The sequence below is a fragment of the Amblyomma mixtum genome, chromosome 7, assembly GCF_055824585.1.
Source record: "Amblyomma mixtum isolate Tamu chromosome 7, ASM5582458v1, whole genome shotgun sequence".
Taxonomy (NCBI): domain Eukaryota; kingdom Metazoa; phylum Arthropoda; class Arachnida; order Ixodida; family Ixodidae; genus Amblyomma; species Amblyomma mixtum.
In genome coordinates this window covers 119,182,108-119,198,696 of record NC_143018.1, presented here as the reverse complement: position 1 = coordinate 119,198,696, position 16,589 = coordinate 119,182,108, and positions in this window count along the sequence as shown.

Sequence of the window (16,589 nt, the reverse complement as noted above, 5' to 3'; positions counted from 1 at the left end):
CCCCCAAACCACTCACACACACATCTCTCTAAAGAGTGGACGCATGCCAAGCCACCAATGAACCATTTGCAGAAATCTGTAAGTCAGTGTCTCGTTCCCAGGTGACACTCTCGCATTCTTTGTGGAAGAAGTTCCCTCTTCTGAGAAAACTCAGGAATGTCGCCAGTTTACTTCAAGATGGCCCTAAGAGAGCCGTGGAAAGAGTACAATGGTACAGCACACAAAAGGGGATCGCAGTCAACCAGTTGTTTCTATCTGCAACTCCGGCTACGTTTCTCGTTATTGAGCTCCTAAGCGAGCGAAGCTGACCTTGAACACCTTGACGTAAACACTCGCATTTTTGCGATAATTACGAAGGTTCAAGTAAAAAAAAAAATTTTTTATGTGCGCAAATATATTTTTTCAGGAACTATGACATTTACATTTCTTTGTTGCTACACAATTTCCGCGTAATTTCGTAAGCAGAAGCACACCAGAATTACTGTAAATTTGCTCAGTTCAGCTGTTTTCTTTGTGAAGTTGGAATTATATGAGGTATGAGCTTTATAAAACTGTTATCTTGAGTTCTTACAGCAAAGACGCACTGATTAAAATTTATGGCCATGGAGTGACGGCAAAGTAACGTGCGATACTTTTTTTCGGTAACGGTAACGCGTTCCTTTTTTTTAGTGTAACGAGTAACGTATTTTGTTACTTTTTTTCGGTAACGCCTACAACACTGTAATGTCTCATCGTTGTAAGCAGCAGTTGTCGACAGAAAATGTCACGCTTTTCAATTGGTGGCAACGGTCGTGACGTCACAGTGCGCGAACTTCAAACCGGGCCAATTGTACTTTGGCTAGTAACCATGCAACCAATTGAAGGCATCGTATAGTGATGCTCCAAGTAAGTGGGACTGAGCTTAGTTAATTGCTTAATTGCCCAATTAGCCTAATTAGCTTTACTAGTCAGGCCATATAAATAAATAAAACCGATTAAGAAATTGGTCGAGCTCAGGAATCGAACCCCGGTCTTCGGCGTGAGAGACGAGCATGCTACCCACTCCGCCATGCCTGCTTTCTTTTTTTTTTTTTATTTATTGCCTGACTTCGGCAAGAACCACAGTACACAAATACACTTACAGAGCGCAATGAGCAATAATTAACAACACATCATATTAAAACTCCTTAAGCGTCACCAAAGGCTCGACTCTTTCGAGCCACTCGGGAGCTTCAGGAGCAAGTTTCTGAACTTCAATATACTTATGCATGCACTCCCGAAAATAGATCCGTGCAGGCCTTGCATCAGGATCGCAATGATATCCTGCCATTCTGGAGCGCCAAATACAATGGAGGCCCATTAGCATAATGAGGTCGAATGGTGTCCCATCCTCACTCTCCACAGGCAAGTACCGAATACCATGAGCGTCGAGCGGAAATTCCTTTTTTAAAGTCCGTTGCAAAATGTCCCAAAAGTATACCCCCTCCCAACAGTGCAAAAAAACGTGGTCTATTGTTTCTGGTTGTTTACAAATTAAACAATGTGATCCCCAAGGTAGAAATAACTGCTTCCTTTCCAAGAATTCCTTTACTGGTAGTGTTCCGGTATGTAATTTAAAGAAAAAAGTTTTTGCACTTGGCGGCACCTGCATCGCCTTCACACGCTTAAGTACGTCGCGTCCCTGGCCTCCATTGTATAAGGCCCTGTACATAGGTTGTGGAAGAACTACATCGCACAAATCTTTATACAACTTCTTCCTGCTAACAGAAGATAAATATTCATACGAAAATCGAACAGACAGGAATCGAACACTCACGACAACCTCTCTAAAGTAACCAAAAATACGTCCCGAGAACCTTTCGGTTGTGACAACAAAGTCCGGCAGTGCATTTCCGAGCCTTAATTGGCACACAGTGCGCAAAAACGGATCGCTTACATCGCGCACAAAACAAAATCTGCTTACAATCTGCCGCAGAAATAAGTGACCCAGACTCAGGCCGCCATCCTTCACCCGCCTAAACAAATTGGTCCGGCTACAGCGTTCCCAGTCCGCAGCCCACACAAAAACGGCAAAGATCCGGTGCAGTCTCTGTACGTGCATCCTTGCACAATGCAACACTTGCATCACGTACCACAGCCTAGACATAAAAAACAGATTGCACACTGTGGCCCTTGCGAAAATTGAAAGGTGTCGCCCTTTCCACCTTTCCACCTTTTCACGCGTGGCTTGCGTCTGTGCTTTCCAGTATGAATCGCTATCGCGATAACCATCCAGTGGAACGCCTAAGTACTTTACTGGGGTCGTCACCCAGGACACGTTTGCAAAATTGCCGGGCTTCGTTGGCCATTCTCCGTGCCAAAGCCCCAGGGACTTTGACCAATTCACTTTACTACCGGTGATCTTGGTGAATTCTTTTACGCATGCCACGGCCTCGGTTATACCTTCCCGGTTCACTGTGAACACCGCGACATCATCCGCATAAGCCAGCAGCTTAACTTCTGCTGCCTGTAGCTGGAATCCTCGAATTTTTTCACTTTCCATGATATTCAAACACAACGCTTCAATGTAAATGCAGAATAGAAGAGGGCTGAGGGGACAACCCTGGCGCACCGAACGCTGCAGGCTAATGGGGGCCCCCAAACTCTTATTTACAATTAATCTTGTCGTGCAGCTCCGGTACGCCAAGGCCACTCCCTCACAAATAATGGACCCTAAATTCACATGGTCGAGTATGCAGAACAGGATATCGTGCGAAACACAATCGAATGCCTTCTCAAGATCTAGCTGAAGGATGGCTACACAGCTATTTGTGTAATCACAACATTCCAGCACACACCTCGCTTTATGAATATTGGAAACAATAGAGCGTCCCTTGATCCCACACGTCTGGTGGGGACCGACTATATCCTGAATTACTGACTGTAGTCTACAGGCTAAAATCTTCATGAAAACTTTATAATCCACGTTTGTGAGGGCGATAGGACGATATGCTGTGACCTGCTTTAACTTTTCTGCGTCATCGGATTTAGGGATTAGCACTGTATGGGATTTACCATAAGACGGGGGCAATTCATTTTCTTTATAGGCTTCGTTAAAAACTGCTGTCAGTACTGGCACTATTTCGCGTTTATGTGCTTTGTAAAAAGCGGCGCTTAACCCATCAGGTCCAGGAGATTTTCCCAGGTTCAAATTTTCTATCGCTTGCTCGACCTCCGACGCAGTTATCGACAGCTGCAGCCTTTCTTTCTGTTCGTCATCTAATCGCGGCAAAGCGCCAAGAAACTTTTCCTTGAATGCGCTCACATCCACTTCTTGCTTTGCAAACAGCGCCTGATAATATTCAAGAAATGCCTGCTGGATATGCCTGCATTCTCCAGATAACGCCCCGCCCCATTCAATCTGTTCAATGTGGTTTCGTTGAGCATGCGTTTTTTCCATTCCTAGCGCTCGTTTTGAAGGTGTCTCCCCATCAGCTATATCTTGCGCCCTAGCCCGCACCAGTGCGCCACGATAGCGTTCTTCTTCAAAGAGTTCAATCTTATTTTTTATTTTCCTAATGTCATCCATCCATTTGCCAGGCTCTTCGCTTTCTCTTTCGAGAAGTCTAGCTAGTAAAGATCTTAAATTGTCCTCCTCACGCTTCTCCTCTTGTCGTATGCAACTTGACCTTTCGATTGCTGCTATTTTTATTTGTTGTTTGCAAAGTTCCCACTGCTGCCATACTTTCAGTTCCCCGCTCGGCTTTAATTTACTGATTTCTTCGTTTACTTTCCTGCTAAAGATGTCGTCTGTAATGAGCTTATTATTTAATTTCCACATTTCCCAAGAAAACTGATTTCCTCGTTTCTTTGTCCCTATCCCACACTTCACTAAACAATGATCCGAAAATGATACCGGTACTACATTATAGCTATTGCATTTTGAAATAACGTTCGGTGACACATAAATGCGATCTAGCCGTGCATGGCTTGACCGTTGAAAATGAGTGAGTCTCACACAACGCTCGCCTTCTAAACATTCGGCCACATCATCGAGGTTGCACTCCGCCATGCCTGCTCGATGGTTTGGAATGAACAAAGGCGCGTCTAGTGAATACGGTGTCTTCACTCACTCTCATCCTCCTGCATTCCCTTCCCGCGAGGTTTAGGTGTCCACCGACAAATGCGAGACAGATACATCTCCTTTCCTCAAAAACCAATTTACTGACGAGCGATGCGTAGAACCAAATGGGCGATGGCGTTCTATGGACTCCTTGGCAGCGTTGCAAGACGCTGTCGCGTTCCACTCTTAGGGGCATCAGTGACCACACACTAGGTCAAAAAAGTGCCCCCCTGAATTTTGTGAGACAGTTACTGCGTAATTTCCTTTCCTCAAATACAATTTTCATTTTCTTCATTACGGCTCCTCTTTATCTTCTTTCACTCCCACTTCCTCCCTTCCTCTACGGTGCGGTTCAGGTGTCCACCGAGATGACAGAGAATTACTGCGCCATTTCCTTTCCTCAAAAAGCGTTGCGTTCAAAGGGCAAGGCATCGCGCTGAACGGGTGGTGTTCCGTGGACTCCCTGGCAGCGCTACAACGCGCTGTCGCGTTCAACTCCTAAAGGCGAAGTTAATTAGTATTCAGGCATTAATCAGTAATTAACCATTAATAAGTGATTTGTCATCACTTAGTAATTAGTACTCAATTATATGTGACGCCACCGGTGCCACAGAAACAGCGAAGGTGGTGCGGAAAACGCTTCCGCCTCTACCCACTTTAGACAGTCAAAGTGCCCCCTGAAATTTTTGGTAATAAGAAAGTAAAAAGAAGGACCAGACGTCGCGTGTTTGCATAAACTCGATTTCAGCGAGTGAAGACCGGTTCAACTGCAGCGACACCAAGCTTCGAGCCTCGCATTGCAAGCGAGCAGTGGTAACATATCCAAGATTGAGGCACGCCACCGCTGCTTCGGAGATGCGACGGCGCAAGCAAAAACAATTTCGCGCTTATCCTTTCCCCTCCGTTTTTTCGGCTCGACAGCGTTTACAAGCACATCGGGGCAGGGAGGAGTTGAGTCAACCTACCCCTTTGCGCGGAGTTGACTGGTCCCGACTCCTGACCCGACACGGCGCGTTTACATGAACCCAGTAACCGGTTTTTGGCCGGATAACTCGACACACCTGCGTTTTGGTGCAAACAGTGCCTTACTGTGTGTGTGTGTGGGGGGGGGGGGGGGTTGCTTGTAGGTGTGACCTTGCATCTCACTTCTTTTTAGCACCACCAGCTCGAGAAAAAAAGAAAAGCAGGAATCTTTTAGAAATACAGCCCAAGCAAGAAAAAAGGAAAGAAAGAAATGAAGTTCGTCCGGGTTCTAAGAAAAACGCATGCGCACGAACACAGACAAGCAAGAAGTTGGTGGTAGAGTGCAGTAGCGACAAAATATTCTGTCGCCAGATGGAGCCACGCCGCGCTAGTAAATTTTGGCGCGAAATTCAAATCCCCTCAGAAAATACATACACAACTTTCAGAGCCTGTAAAAGGCTAACACTAACTTCGATATGGATAAAAATCGTGTCTTAACAATCAAGAAAGAAAAAGGGAGGAAATGTTGCGGACGAAATTTTGATTTTTGGCTTGGTTTTTTCACGAGATGACATGAAAGACCTACATATCTAAAAGCACCATTTTTCTGGAACTTTGCGTCTAATTGGTAAAAAAGTGAAACTTAAACAATAAAATCTGCCCGCAACATTTCCTTTATTCATTCAAGAAGAAAACGCTGCCACAAACCTCATGAAAATCGAGCCATATTTAGACACGGTATAGCTTCTGAAAGTTCCCATGTATTTCCTATGGACACTGCCACTGGTGAACCCTCTTAAGCTTCGCCTTTAGGAGTGGGACGCGACAGCGTGTTGTAGCGCTGCCAGGGAGTCCACGGAACGCCACCGTCAGTTCGGCGCGATGCCTTGCCCTTTGAACGCAACAGTTTTTGAGGAAAGGAAATCGCGCTGAAATTCTCAGTCATCTCGGTGGACACCTTAACCGCACCGTACAAGAAGGGAGGAAGTGGCAGTGAAAGAAGAAAGAGGCGCCGTAATGAAGAAACTGAAAATTGTACATGAGGAAAGGAAATTACGCAGTAACTGTCTCACATATCTAGGTGGACACCCGTCAAAACGCGGAGACATCAATCGACACGCTGCCAACACGGCTGTCGACACGGCTGCCGACACGGATTGCTTACGACAGCATGAGGCATTAAAGGCTTTCGCCTTAATAGCCGTGAATGGTATGCAGGCGGGATTGAGCTGTTTTCCAGAAGCTCTCGGGCACTCATATCTGATCCTGCCTTTCCTGGGGGTCGATGCACTCATGACGCCGACGGCTGGGCTGTAGGGTCAATTTATGACTCTTGAGCGATAGAGGATAGGAATGATCAGGGCCCCTGGAGGGGGGGGGGGGGGTGCTTCCAAAACGTGGATGGCTGTAGAGACACTGCTTCCCAGTCAGTGTAAAAGTCGTATTTGAAGACTCCATTTCTCCCGTCTTCGCGCCTTTTATAAAAGGGTATGCGCTAGAGGATACCTTACTCCATTTTTAGTCCTTTCACTTTAGAGTATAGGGAAGGTGGCATCAATAGATTTCTGTCCGAATTGACTCTCACCCAAGCAAGACTCGAAGAATGCGCACGACATACGTGGTCGACGAACGCTTAGTAATACCCCACGCGATGCTTCAGTGCTCTTGTTTTCCCTGTTTACTGAGCAGTGTAGCAGTTATCAAAATCAGAGCCTAAGTGAAAAAGGTTCCAGTTCAGTAGGTGGCCATTTAACTATTTCCACACCTGTAACCCTCGTAGCACTGCGTGAAAATCGCTATGTGTTTCACAAAGCCATCGCACGAGGTTGATTCCCACCTCATCGCCGGGGAACGGTCCCAGGTTAGCGTCTCCGGCACCTCCTGCTTCAGCACTCATCGCAGACCCGTGCGGGCGAGCCCCGGTGCCATCATCTTCCTTCGGTGATGTAGCCGCTGCGGCAAATATCTGGCCACGATAGAAAACGAGAACTGTTGCGCACACACGGACGTTTTGCTAATGCGAGCAGGTAAAACAAATAGTTTTCCTGTCAAAGAACAAGAGAGCGACAGGAACCATTAGCACATGCACGTGCAAAGCTCGACACACGAGAAGGGCAGCTGAGGCTAATTGGTATGTGGGTTTAAAAACTGAAGGAATGCGCAGAAATGCATGAGATAGTTCAGACGAGGAGAAGAGAATAGGGCACTTATTCAAGTAAAAATGAATGACCACGGATGTGCCCTAATGAATAAAATGTTCTCCCTCAAGCAGCCTGCAGTTAGTCCAATAGGACCTAGGGACGCTAACATGCCGTCGCGCGGGTGTAATATCGTAATAAGCTTTGTTTCTCACGACCTTGAGCCAAATCTAGCAAATAGGGTGAAAACCAAAGCTGATTCGACAAAAGTAACAGAAATTTGCGCTTTTTGAACAACCTTTACAAATTTCTAGTGGATGATTTCTGCTCCAAGAAAATATTGCAAATTTCACTCTTTAGTAAAGATTTTCTCAAATTTTCAATTTATTGTCAGTCTTTTAGAGTAATTGCGTGTGACCCTCCTTTAGTTTTATCTTCGCAGAAAAGACCCGCTTTTTGAAATTTTAGTGCCACTTTAATCAAGCGCGTCATGTGTGTATCCATGCCCAGGTTCTTTCCCTGAATGCAGCCATAATAACAAAATAGATTTTCTGTCACACAAACGTTTCCCTCAAAAAGATGTTTTCACCGTAGGCAGACGTTAAAAATAGTCATTATGAGTAAACTAGCAAATTTATTCGGTAAAACTGAACACTTAACTTTAGCCTACTCCAGTTTTGCGCACAGTTTCAGATAGAGATTACAACCTGCTAGCAGTACCAGTCATTTGAATTTAAAAATTTCTAAAATACGTGTGTTTCCACCGAAGCGCAAGTAGTTTTGACTCGCCTTCAGCTGAACATCAAAACCGGTCAGCCGAAGCGTCCACTAAGCCACAACCAATCCACGCGTTGCGAGATGGTGCACGTGTCACGCGACCTTCCGTCACTTGGGTCCTACCAAACTATGCCAGACGCGTCTAGAGCTGTTCAATGGCAGCCTCGTTTTGAGGATGGTACAAGTTGCCTAACTGGCAGGCATGAGAGGTGGGGAACCTGAATGCTGCTTTTACTTAAGCGTCGATGGATATACCCGAAGTCGCAGCCTAAATAAAACATACGGTCGTTTTATTTCCTTAACAGGGTATATTCAGAAAAACAAGTACCTACAGCAATGCACGTACGTAAAAAAAAATGGAAAATTCACAACCTGAAAAAAAAAAAGTTGAAAGTTTGAAATTTGGTTTGGTTTGGTTTTATGGGGTTTAACGTCCCAAAGCGACTGTGCACATTTACGGGCATCGGCCGCCTGTTATTTTCGTAAATGAGTTTGATAGCCGCCAGCGGTGCGCGAAACTCTCTTTTATTTTTAACGGTATTTTTAGCACCTTTTATTTCGTAGCCGCGGAGGCCGAAATTTGTGCGCCCTGAGAGCAGGCTTTCTGGTGCGTGTTCCCGCTTTAGTGCGCCGGTTCGACGCAATGTCTGCCACCTATTTTTGGTGTCGCACCCACCGATTTGATGCCAGCCAAGATGTTTTGGGCGCCTGGTACGGAAAGCACTGCAGCGGCAACGCCCGCCATTGGCTCGGTCCTGTTGACCGCAGCAGGGCTCGCTGCCTCGCTGGGTGAAACCTCCGAGCTCCCTGGACTTCCTTCGGGCTGCAGGGGAAAACGTGCAGGGCTGCACTGCAATCGGGACGTCCAGCTCCGAAACGCTCTGCACCCATTAAATTCCTTCCTGTACTTTTCTCTTGGTGAGGAGTAGCAGGCTAGGGTCGCGTTTCCTACCACCAGCTTCACCATCTTCCCTGCCATAAATTAAAGGTCGATCTCTCAGTCCGTAACCTATCATAGTCCCGGGGACGAATTCCCATTTATGGCCTGAAACATGTGATAGCAAGCGTGTGTTCGAGAGGAGCACAAACAGAAATTTCGATTTTCACCATGAGGCAGGGAAACCGCCTTAGCTGCGAACTTGGGACTGATGGAAGTTTCTCAATAGAGCACGAAATTGCACCAATTACTTCATCGGCAAAATAATGAAAATCAAACTTTCATACACTTCCGTTTGGTGTAACAGCGATACATTACAGCATTTTGGTGGATGCAAGGGAGCAAGCTGTAAACACAAAATGGGACTTTACTTTTTGAACCGATGATTAGGCAGCCCTTCAATTACAAAATTTAGGGGTCCTACTAAATACAAAAATTGCACCTTCAAGGGCAGACACTTATCAATAAAGGAACCCTTTCTACATCTTTAATTTTTCTTGTTCTTAGGAAAAGGATGCACTGAGCACACCGACAACGCTAGTGCATCTATGCAGAATGAAGGTTGCTCGTAAGGAAGGGTGTTGGAGCTTTATGGGGTGCAAAGCCGTATGGGCTGTCTTAGACTTTTTAAACAGCTTTCCGATTGTTTATAAACCATGCTTTTAATAATATGTGAGCTGGTCTAGTTTTTCAAGAAATGATATCAGCAGGATTAATACGTGCACCTATGACTGACATTTTTGAGCGTCGTAATTTAGTTGCTTACATAACTTATTTAAGCTGAACTGCTAAGCGCCATTGATTCAATATCAGTACTCACTGAAAGTGTACATAGGTAATAATAATAATAATAATAATAATGATACTAATAATAATAATAATAATAATAACAGGAATAACACTCAGTTGGAAACTAGGCCCGGTATGGGCAAGTGCATGGCATGCACTCGCGGTTTCTTCGGTGTTGACCTTTGTCGCCTCAACATGTTAGTATCACTCTCGCCAGTCACATTTTAATCTCGTTGTGTTCTCTCGTCAGCAATTGTGTGGCACATGCTGTGCGCGCTGATTGGGGCTACTTATTCGAAAATTTGCCGTGAGCATCATGCTGACTTCATAACTTCAACTCCGCTGCAAACACGTGCAGACACTGTGTGAAGCACTTCTAGGCACCATAATTATAGTAGTGGATGCGTCTGTTGCAGTGCGTATAGGGACAGGTCATCGGCAGCGGTTTGTATGTAATGCGCAAATTCCCTCTGAGAGTGCACTCATCACAGAAAACAACAACGTGTTTTGAAGCAGTAGGTACTTGTTCAGTCAAGACATGCGAAGCGAGAAAGCAGGTAGAAAAAGGGTGCAACAGTAAATCACTCATGCCACCGAATCTGTCAAACAGCTTTGCGTTACACCCATTATGCAGCTGCAAAGGGGCCAGTTAGAGAAAGAAACCCCCCGTTAATGGGGGCGAGGGTGCATGGTTGCAGTTAGCTCTTTTAGTGGGACTAGCTGCAACCGAATTTCCTAACACAAACCGAAGTTCGGTTAGATCTACTCCCACTAACACCGCTAACTGAAACCATGCACACGCCCACCCCAATTTGAGGGCACGATATCGGATTCATCAGTCCGCGCTTGACTCAATTTACCTTTTGCACCGTGAATACGGACTTCTGTGTTATGAACAGACGCACTGGGGTCATTTTGCTCAAAGGCCAAATGATTATTTATTGTTTTCCTCATGCATGGCTAGTTTTCGACATTCAGAACTGACCAGATATTCGATGTTGGCTTCTATCGATAGATTCCCACGTTGTAATCACACAAAGATTACTCGCCTCGAAAACACACCTTTTATAACTTTTGACAGTACCAAAATACATTATACAGTGGTCGCCATCACCTCCCGATTTCGGAAATAAAATGAATGCGTCGACATCAAATTTTCGCGCTGACCCCAAATACGAGGCTGCACTGCACTCTACATGTGAATAAGCCTACATGGGAGTGAAAAAGAGAGGAAGCTGCATTAATTTTTATCAAAAGGAGTGGGATAGAGGAGTCCATATTTCTTCTTTACTTCTTTCTGTTTACCCTATGCACCACGATTAACTTGAACACGGCGGTAACCAGTCCTCCTCGGTGTAGACGGCGCCAGTTTGTATACAGGGGCAGGAAATTTTGTAGTTCTCGAGCACTAAGGCTCCCAATGACGAAATAACCCGTTGTTTGTTTTTGTGAAGCCAGCTACACCTTGAGAATAAAATAAACACTGCTGCGACTGCACCACGCCTGGGTGTCGACCCCTCGGCGGCGTGAAGAGATCATCTTCGCTGGCCGCTGCACGAGAGCACTATGCTGTCGCCGCAACCGATCACGCCTCGGGTTTAGCTTCCGCTCTGGTTTGGTTTATTGGGGTTTAACGTCCCAAAGCAACTCTCACGTTCTCGCGCAGTTCATTGCACGTCTCCGTCGTCACCAACTTCCATCCGTGCGCAACAGATGCATCACACCGCTAATGCACTGTCCCCTTAAGAGGAGTTAACCGGTGCAAAGTTTTCTCGTGCGCTGCTATTAAGGTCCGAAATCGCCGAGATCGCTTATCTTTGCCTTAAGCCTGACCATGAAATCCTAGCTTCGAACCGAAGGCGAAATGAAACGAGGAATGCTAGCGCGCATACTTTGCATTTGACTAATTACGTTAAATCGGCTGTATTTTTTAAAATTCAGATTGCTTCGCTATATGTGCTTTTTTTTTTGCTGCCAGAGAAACGCAACTCATCAAAAAAAAAAGCCAGAGAATAAATGTTTGCTCAGAACGGTAATTTGATGGATTTCCCCCAGTGCCTCAGTAGTACTTGTTGTCGGGCTAGTTGGTTCTTGTTATATATTATTTGAGCGGCGCTAATGACGCAATCACAGGAAATACAGGAAGGATAGAAAGAGCGCCTTTCTGTTCTCTCTACAATTGCTGTGATCATGTCCTTTGAATCGCTCAAATCTATTGCTCTGGCTGTGCCAGTAGTGTCCGGTCCCTCAAGCGTTTTAAAACTACCGTCATTTTTACTTTTCGTAATTCCTTCTGCGCACCGAAACGCGCCAATAGATTCTCTCGCGTGTTCCTGTACTGTTGTTTTTTGTGAGTTTGTGTTTGTGTAGTTTACACAAGGCCGCACGCCTGTGGAAAGCTTGCGGAAGGAGGCAGTCCAAGCAGAAGCCCACCGAAGCGCCGCGTGAAGCGCTTCTCGGATATGGCCGCCCCTCACGGAGGACATACCGGAAGATCATGGAGATATTTACAGGCCGTGTTCGAGCGAATGCGCCAGGTTACAAAAATACACGTAGATAAAGATCAACGAAAGCGATCTGCCTTTATCAGTTTGGGAGTATTCATCACACGTTACGTCAAACAGCACGGAGTAATTGTTGCGGTATTCACAAGCCGTGTTCGGAAAAGCGCCGAATTAAATTCAACTTTTCTTCTTTGCATTGTGCACGCTACTGTTCGCTATGTTCGCAGAATGAGCATCACGTCCTAATAATGGGGCGGTAGAAATGTGCAGGGCGGCAAAGAATACTTTTATGAGCACGCGTGTCAAGCGTTTGAATTTCCGCCAGCTTTCCTACTCAGGTAGCACCGTCCTCACCGACGCGCTGCCGCTGCCTTCCATGCCAGCCACCCCTGCGGTATCGCCACCCTTGCTTAGACCCCCTCTCCTGGACGGTACGTTGGCGGAGCGTGGCTTCCGACGGCGTCCGGGAAGAGTCGGCGTCGTCACAGTGCCGCTTTGCAAGTGGTCCGAGGTCTCCCAGCTATGGTTAAGGTCGTCAGTCCGGCCAGTCTGCGGGGAAAGGAGTAAAAAAGAAAGTGGCGGATATTCGTACCGCAGCTTCTGGCTTTCCCCTCTAATCCCCGGTTTCATGAACTGAAATAATCCACCCATCAGGCGAATTACCGTTTTCTGAGGGACAAAGGCTTACCCCTTACCCCTCCAGCCAACGCTGACACGTTCCTGGTGCAACCACCTGATCCTCCTGAACAGAACAAACAGGTTACTCACCAGCCCTCTGCTGCGCTTGCCCTCTCTTGAAATTGTTTCCTTCACCGTAAGGGACAGTCAGTCATCTTGCATTCGCGTTACATGGCCTGCCCATGCCTATTCCTTCTTTTTGATTTCAACTAAAATACCCCTAACTCGCGTTCCTTAACTGGAACATTCTGCTCCGTTTTTGTATTTAACTGCAAGACCTTTATGTTCTCTGGTACAGTACGCTGAGCTATCCTCAATTTCCATTGTTTTGGTTAGCCTCCATGTTTCCCTCAGTTTACTTCGATGAACGTGGTCGAGGAAGGCGAAACTGGAGAACGTTGTGCATTATTTACCATAATGAGCATTTCTTCCCTCTAAAAAGTATTAAGACAGAGGGAGAGCAGAACACAACTATGCCCACACATGCAGAATTGTTCACTCTCTGGTCAACATTCACAGATCGCTACTGCTCCTCATACCACTACCACCACAGTGGCGCAGCCGTTAAGTGATTCACAACTGCACTGGCTGCTGGCTGTTTATATTGGAGCTACCAGTTCGGATTGTGTGACCAAGGTCGCAATTCCCAGGTGACCTCTAGCAACATATGATCAATTTAACTTCCACCTTCCAGGGCAGGAACTCCCTCGAGCTTCCTCCCATTTGCTGCAGTTTTGCGTGACGCTACTCCGAACTTACCCAAGCTTACGCTCGCCAAGCTCGGGTTAGCTCGGAGAATAGCAAAATACAAGATGAAACGATGAAATGAGAAGATAAAAGCTGTTAACAGGGGGTTAACGTGTCTTGTTTGCTTGTTAGAGAAACTTGGTTACCTCATCGGTGTTCATTCCGCTCGCAGGACTGCGTGCAGCCCGTGCAGAGGGACGGCTGGCCGGAGGGCTGCCCCTGGTAGGAGCGCCACCTCGCCTCAGACGGCGCGCCCTGTAGTCGCCCTGCATCCAGGGTCGCTTATCGGCGGCCGCCGGTCTGTGCGGCCTCCTTTGGCGAAACGTCGGGGACAACGTGGCAGTGGGGTACTGGGATCTGCTCGAGTGAAGCGACGACAGCAGCTCGGCGTTGCCGGATGATTCGGCAACTGCGGAGGCAGCTACACTCAATGCAGCACAAGTCGCCATACGAGGAGCGTTACTTCATGCTTCAGGGAAGGAATTTCAGAGAGAAGCACTTTTCTTAGCTGTCAAAAGCTGGAAGCATTTTGTGTCTGCGTACTTAGAATATATAATAGTTGGAATAACTCTTCCACGCTCTCTAGAGCGAACATATGGCTGTCGTGACTAAAGCACCTGGACTGTAACCGCCCCTAATCAAATTATCTTGTCCGCACTGTTTTTCATAGAAAGTTCAGTTCTCAGTGCACTAATTTTCCCCTTAGGTGGTAAGTCTGCTTCGAGGTTACGGACATAAAACAGCATTAAATACTGAGACCTACCAGAAAAATACGTATTCCAGCAGGGTAATATAGACAAATATGAAAAGATTTTGGTTCCTTAATATTGCACTATTGCGTGTTGCGTAAGGCGCCGCATAAAAAACAACGAAAACAATTTGGGCTTAACTGCATCATTTGCCGCTCACCTAAATGTCTTCAGAGGAATAGTTTTGCATTTATTTTAGACAGAATTGAGTCCGCAACGGAGCCTGCAATGCTCAGCAAATATGTAATACGTAAGAACTTCAGTTTCGACGTGAATTGAAAACCATGAAAGGATCTCTAATCACTGGATTAACGGTTGGTGTTGTCAACAAATAGACATCTTGCTCCTGTAAAAAAAATGGCGGAAGGGGCGGCGGTGCGTGAACTGGTGGCAACAATTCTTGTCTAGAAAGGCTTACAACCTGTCACAAAAGCCGCACAGCATCACTGCTCTTCCAGCCCGGCTGTTAGTGCACTGGTCAACTTTTAGCAAAACAGCGGTGGTGTGCTTTTGTACCTAACATTTTAAACTAAATTTTTCTTAGTGACAGAAAGCTGTCAGAAATTTTGTCCCGCGTGCACCCAGTGGCTCAGCGCAAGTTGCCCAGCATTGTTCGAGCGGTAAGGGAGAGCAGGAGGCGGCGACGTTTCTTTCCCCGACCTGAGTGCCTAAAAGGATTGTCGCCTTAGAATACAGTGATACCTGCCTCTATACTGCATCATTATTTCCAAAAGCGGACTAATATAAGCGCACTGAGGCTGTTGATCGCGCCTTTGCTTACTGGAGGTCACACTGAATGTCGCATTCCGCTGACAGCTTCGCCACAAGAACGACTTTGAAATGGTCACCAGGTGCGGCCTAACCGGCATGGATTTGCGGCGCATGAGCTTGGCTTGCGTACCTGGCTTATTTTGGGGTTTCTCACCGCTGCGCGGAGAAGCCCGCCGACGAGGCGTTCCTCCATCACCACTTCTGTCGCTGCCAGTCTCGCTGTCGTCTTGTTCTTGCCGAGACCTTGGAGTTGCGGCGGCCGACATATCGCTTTAAGTGGACCGCAGTGATTGGGCGAAAAGCGGTGACGTCTCCAAAAAGGCTTTCTGAAAATCAGATATTGGTGTTACGGGCTGATTCTCGAAGACCTAAAAGCGTTCCTGGCACCTAATATGGTCCGACACTAGGCGATCAGGATTATTAGGTATGGTGCTTCTCGATGAAGAAGAAAGGAGAGAAGAAGATCGCTCTGTGTAAAGGACACAAGCCGAACACATGAGTGTCTACATTTAAGTAGGTGTCCTGTCAGTGGTGTCACAAGAGAAGGAGCAAGGCCTCCATGGGCAATACTACCGCTCGGACGGCTGCAGTAATGCGCAACATTTTCACAGAATTTGCACAAAAAACTTACTGTGCGAGACTGCGACCCGTAGAATATCGTGCAGGAGTACTCCTTTCAGAGTGCACAGCCAGTCGCTGGAGGGTTGCGATATCTTCTCGATTAGATGAGACTGCGGCTTTGGAACGTCCAGCTGTCAAGCTGCTTCCTCTTCATCTCATCACGCGCTCTGGGACCGCACATAGGTCTGCCAATCGCCATCCGATCATGATGAACAGCACGAGACCTCCTAGCGGTCCGCATAATTTTAGGCACACAGGTGACAGGTTTTCAACGGAATGATTCGCAAACATGACGCCAAAAGCCATCACGAACATAAAGATATATATGCAGAGGCAACACAATACAGCTATATGATTCAAAAATAAATAAAATCGGTGTGCACATCTTCAACCCTAAGCACGCAGATGTATCGCGCAATATTGTTGTTCTTGCCGCTGAAGCGATGGCACATGTCCACATTGGAGGATTGGCCAGTGTTTGGTGCAGATTCAAAACGGGAGAAAATTGCATCCAGGCCTATTTCAAGAGGCTCATAAATAAAAATTCAGTAATCTGGGAAAACGAATAACGAATTTTGATTTACTTTGAGGAGATTGAAATGAAAATCGAGGATGAAAATAAGTTAGCTTTAAAATCAATTAGTTTAAAAGCAATAATCACAAAATAAATAACTTTTGAAAGAAAATTAAAAGCAAAGAAGAGTAAAGACAAAAATTTCCCGGCCTCCGGAGAAAAAAGAACTTGAATGAAGGTTAGATCAGGTGCATAGATAAAACAAGCGACCCCTCCTCAGAAAAAGAAGAAAATTTGTAGCACTGGGCGAATACTACACA